At 51.9% G+C, this 5867-nt stretch overlaps 1 pseudogene; it reads right to left on the reverse strand.

Moving 5' to 3' along the window:
* Nucleotides 1–1489: 1489 nt before the first annotated feature.
* Nucleotides 1490–2665, reverse strand: LOC119258647 (40S ribosomal protein S19-like; annotated as a pseudogene).
* Nucleotides 2666–5867: the final 3202 nt, after the last annotated feature.

The raw sequence follows: 5867 nt of genomic DNA on the forward strand, positions 1-5867 counted from the left end.
GAATACAATACAAATTCCATGCCACTGGGCCCTGCCACTTCACCAATCTTATTTTTGTCTATAAAAAGCTGACAGTCTCCTTTCCTCTCAGAGCCTCTTCCTTGGCTGGGCCCTGTCTGCTTTGCTGACTCCTCATCTGTCAGATCTTCAGTAAGCTAAGATAGACCCCACTTGTTATTCTTTTAGTTGTTTTTGTTTGTTTTATCTTACCATTGCTATTCTCATCCGTAGCACAAATCACGTTTTTATTTTTTGGTTTTTTTTTTATCATGGGCCAATCACACCTTTTAATTATAATTGTTTATTTCTTGTCTCTTCCATGGTACTTCAAATTCTAAAAGCTGGGTCACCGCTCTACAATGAACACCAAGAACAACTCCCTGTATACTTGGCCCTGTCGCAAGTCAATTGTATGAAAGTTCCCAATCTAATGGACTCCTTTCTTCCTGTGATGGCTAAGCCCTGCCCACGTTGTCTCTGGTCACCAGGTGACTTGCTTGGGCCAGTGGGACATCAGCACACATGGCTGTGAACAGGCTCGCATACACTTCCACTCACCCTTCTGCACACTGGGCTTGTCCTTTCTTGGATCCCACTTTGGCATGACTTTATATGTACCCTGCTGGGCAGCTGGAGGGATGTGAGAGGGATGCAGAGAAGACCTCAGTCAACGAACTGACCTTCAGCTGCCAAGGAGCCCAGCACTGCTCAGAAGAGCCACCTGCCCGACGCCCAGCTGACCGAGAACACGTTAGTAAGTCACTTGAGACCAGGACAACCAAAAAGCAGGCCTATAGACTCACAAGCAGCCATAGTTACTATCTTAGCTTACTATGTTTTTGTGTAACTTACTACACATTATTGGGATCATAGATAACAAATCATCACTTTTGTTGGCTAGATGAGGATGGGTAGAATTTTACACATTAGAGAAAGGCAGGAGATGTGGGAGATTCCCCACCCCCTCCCAGACCTCTTTAGCATGTGCCATAAGGAGAGCTTTCTGGAGGTTGTTAGCACTCCTACTCTTTCTAATAAGGAGGTCAGGAGTTAGTGGGAGTGTTTTAGATAGAAGAGCTGCTAGACACTGTCTGGTAGTTTCCTATTGCAGCACAACAAATTAACACACACTTAGCAGCTTGAAGTGACACAAACTTATTATGTCACAGTTTCTGTGGAGTCTGGGCACAGGCTAACTGTGTTACCTGGGCGTGGTCTCACCAGCTGAAATCCAGGTGTCAGGGCTGTGAGCTCACCTGTGATTTGGGGTTCTCTTCCAAACTCAGAGCATGAACAGAATTCCATCCCCTGCAGCTGTAGGACTCCAGTCTACGCTTTCTCACTGGCTGTTGGGGCTGCTCTCAGCCAACAGGTCGCACCAGGTCCCCGCCACAGGGCCCCTCACAGCAACACAGCACCGCAATTTGTTCGCCTACTTCTTCGTTATTTTTACTTTTTTTAATGAATGAGGCAAGTTATTAACCCAGCATCATTTGTTCTGATGCTTCTCGGTGCCAGCAGCCGCCTGCCCAGCGATTTTGTCCAGATCTCTCTGTCCCTGTGTTGTCCGTTTGCGACCTCCATCTTGGTCCTTTCCCAACATTTTCAGCCCCTCCAGGGCCTGGATGGCCGACGGGCCATGCTCTTGGAGCTTCTGCTGAAGTGGCTGGGCACGGCACTATTTCTCTGATGTCCCCCCCTAGATCTTGGTCATGGAGCCCACACCACCCCAAAAGGACAGGTGCTGCTGGGTAGAACCAGTGCCAGCACAGGGAGCGAGTGCTTTCTGCTGGGCCGGCTTGACAGTGCCCACCCTTTCAGAGACTTTCAGCTTCAGGACTCTTTGGGGAAGGGTGCCAGGGATCTGGCGAACGCCTGCTGGTTCGCGTCTTTTACAGTAACTCCAGGCAGCCTCTACGCTGCCTGCCAAGAGAAAGGGCATGTTTGCTTCTTTAAAAGGCTCAGCTGACTAACCGGCCAGTTGTGGATGATCGATCGCCCTTCTGATTCACACGAGCTGATTAGCAACCTAATTTCAGGAGCAATATTCTTGTCCATATGCTCAAGGTCTGTCCACACTCTTGGGGAGGAGATAATGCAGGAGAGGGGGAAGTTCTGATATCACATTTCCCTCAGGAAGCCTGGGGTCCTACCTCTAGCAAAAAGGCAAATGAGCGGAGCAGATCTCTCCTTCCCCTCTCCCTGGCTACCTTCTTTTTCTAAGCTGCTCTCCGTGAGCTGTGACCTGACAGGATTTCATCATCTAAGGAGATGGAAGAGGGCAGAGTGTGAGGGGGGTTCAGGGGTGAGGACTGGGGGATTTCCCAACTCTGAGACAGCAGGAGGGTGAGATTCCCCCTAGTGGTCTCCACAAATCCCCTGCAGGGGTAGTAGATGGGATGCTAAGGGTCGGGGTGTGATGGACCCCATTGGCTTGGTCAATCCTCTGTCCAACCCCCTTCATATCCTTTTCAGAAAGCCATTGCTTCCTACAGGCAGTCTGGTCCCTATCCTAAACTGGCCTCAGTCTCATTAGGGCAGCCTCTCAAATCTGCACCAGTCTGGATCTTCTGTCTGGAAGGGGCACTTTCCTGCTGGGCTCCAGAGAACAAAGGTAGTAGAAGAAACTCACATCTCTAGTGATGGAGGGCGGGACGACGGGCATGGCTGAAGCCCTCACTCAACACCCACCTGCAGCTAAGGCTGCCCACACATCCTTAGCAGCTGCAGCCTGGGCCTCTTTGGGGTCCTTTCAAGGCAGACTCTCTGTGTCATGGATGCTGCTGTTCTCCTACCAGATTGCGGGGGCCAGAGAGCAGAGCCTTGCACTGGGAGGACACATTGTCAGCTCAGGGTTTGCCCAAGGGCCAACCTTCCACTAGGCTGGGCCTTTGGGATCATTTAAGTGCCTGATGTCTGACATCACTGCCTTCAACAAAGTGCATGCTGCTCTCCCTGCATCATCTACCTTCCTCCCCTTAGTTCACCCTTCCTGGTCCTTCAGAAAGCCCCCCTGAGGATCCAGGCAGGGCTGGGTAGCTCTCTAAGTTTCCACCATAGCTCACTGGCCTGTCATGGCTTCCTTCTTGCTCTAGGACCTTGAGAATCTTATTTCTGTGCTTCCAATTATATGTTTGTTTTTTGTTGCTTTAAAAAAAATATTTATTTATGCATGCAAGAGCTGGGGTGCAGCCAGAGAGGCGGGGGTGAGAGGATTCACCAGAGACAGAGTGGGGAGCAGAACAGGCAGATTGACTGAAATACACTGCAGAGGGGAGCAGTGGGCGAGACAGGAGAGGTCTGCTGCACTGGGGATCGAACTTGTGCTGCAGTGGCTGCAGATAGCTTCATAGTGCTGAGTCTTAACCCCTTGCACCATCAGGGAGGCCCCACCAACTATATGTTTGTGAGGGGGTTCAGACAGGTCTCCCCCCAAACGTGTCACTTGGCATGTGGATTACTATACGCTAAAGGCATTAATGTGGAAAAGACTCAGGGAGAGCTTTTTACAGACACACCTGCCCCCACCCAACTACCCAAAGGAATTTAGCTAAAAGACATGTGTCAGAAAGCCAGCCATCACAGCAGTCAATTCAAATAAATAGGAACGAGGTACGGTGGATGGGAGGACCCCAGCAAAACCTGGCTGTCAGAATTTTTCTCTGTCCCATTGTCTTCTGCATGGTCCAGCACCTTTTCATCTTCCTGTAAATTACCTTCCTTCCCTCTGAAGTCCTAGACTCTGCCCCCTTTCTCCTTACTCCAGAATGACATACACACCCTCATTTTGCCTAATATCTTTGAAATCTTTCATGTCTATGTAGATTCTCTTAGGCGTGTCATTAAATTGGTTTTTTGTCCTTCTAGTAATATCTCTGACTGTATATGTGAAGAGAGAGGGGCCAGTGATAGTGATTAGAGTCCAGCCTTGACACTGTACTCATCGAAGGACAGTTTAATGGAAAGACCTAGGCAAAGGATGAGGATGGAATCCAAAGGGGCAAGTGACAGCCGAAAGTGGCGGGGATCAGGACACGCACCCTGGAACATGCAGTTTTGGCATAAGGATTATTTTGAGCTGAAGGCAACTGAGAATCAGCTGAGTAGGAAGAGTTCTTAACCCTTCCTCTTAATCCTAAAGCAGAGCATCAATTTCCCATGAAGCAGTCTCCCTCTCCTGTATGAGGAAGAGGAGAGTAACTAGGTCCAGATGGAGGGGACCCTAGGGTGGGAGAACAGCCCTAACCCCCTGTAGAGGCAGGACTGGATGCGGTGCAGGTTTTCTGATCCCATGCAGACCGGGTAAAGGAGGAGTCAGAGTCCTCATTGGTTTTGCAGGTTTTTTATTTGGGGTTCACCAGGCATATGGCAGGCAGGGGTGCTGGCTGGGAGGCCCCCAGCAAGTCTTCACTCTATCTGGACTCTCTGGCGTTCGTTCTGCTGCTTCTTGGCTTCGGCTTCTACTACTGCTGCTACTACTGCTGCTGCTGCTGCTGCTGCTGCTTCTGCTGGCGTCCCCGTGACGCCGCCCTTAAAAGCACAGTCTTAGCTCAGCTGAATCCCATCTACCTCTGCCCACACCCTATTCCAGGTGCCCGCCATCAGGCATGCATTCAGGACAAGGATCCATCATCTATCCTGATGGCGGAAGGGCAGAAAAGCCTGATATTTTCTTTACCCTACACCCCCCCTCAATTCCTCAAGAGATCTTGGCCTCTGCAGTTCAGACGAAAGGGCTAGTAGGTGGGTTTTCCTGGGGGCTGGGCGGGAGGCATTCTGTCCTGTGTGAACGGTGTCCAGGCCCCTCTCCTCAGCTGAGTTCCAAGAAAGCAGGGCTTCGGGTGGATTACGTTCATCACCGTCAGCACTTGGCATATCCTGCCACAGAACAGGCCACAGTGAAAGTCTGGGGAAGGAAAAGTCCCTGAAAGGTCAACGCAGACACTGTCTGACTCGAACAGGATCTGCTAAAAAGCAGATTTATTCAAAAGTAGCTCATAGGACTCGAGCCTATAAACGATCCCCATGGTGGTGCTAATGATGAGCTCCCCTGCGGTGCTGCTCTCTTGGGATTTGGCTCAGCACATATTTCAAAATGAACAGCGTGGGCAGAGGGTGGGGACGGACGCACCCTGCGGTCCCTCCCTTGGGTCCTTGGAGAGGCAGGAGCTAGAGGAGCTGCTCTTTGCAGATCGGCCGCCTGGGGGCGATAGAGGGGCTGGCCGGCCCCGGCGGGAGTCCACCTCCAGTCCAGAAGGACAGACTGAAGAGCTCCTTGGTCACGCCGTGCCTGGCTCGCCCTCCTGCCGCTGTCCCTGCCCAGGGTAGGACCTTTGCCCTCGGTGGAGGTCAGAACCCATACCAGGGGTGACCTTCGCTGAAGCCCGGTCCCCGCCGCGGAGGCTGGGCCGACTGTGGCTGCAGGGCGCCTCGCGGCCGCCAGGGGTCACTCCACGCCCGGCGCTCAGATCCAGAGCCTTGCACCCGCCCCCTCTCAGCAGAGCTGCTGGGCTCCCGGGCCTGGCTCCCCGTGGACGATTCAGCAGCCAGCACCTCCACACCTTTGCCCTGGGCCTGGCTCCCCGAGGACGATTCAGCAGCCAGCACCTCCACACCTTTGCCCTGGTCCCTAGAGCTAGCACCGTGTGGGGGCAGAAAAGAGGTGCGAAATAGGGGATCAGTTAGTTTCAACTTCCACTTTTGGGAGGGTCTGAAACTGCAATTAGGTGTCTTGGGGGGACTTGGTGTTCCTTTTTAAACCCAACAAACTTAACTTTGTGTTAAAGATAGTGTTGGTGCCAATTTTAAGGAGCCAGTGCCCCACAAGTGCCTTTCCTGCATCACCTGGTTGTAAGGGCTGTTGCTCA

Source organism: Talpa occidentalis, unplaced genomic scaffold, assembly GCF_014898055.3.
Source record: "Talpa occidentalis isolate TD23 unplaced genomic scaffold, MPIMG_talOcc4v2.1 talOcc4.5, whole genome shotgun sequence".
Classification (NCBI taxonomy): Eukaryota; Metazoa; Chordata; class Mammalia; order Eulipotyphla; family Talpidae; genus Talpa; species Talpa occidentalis.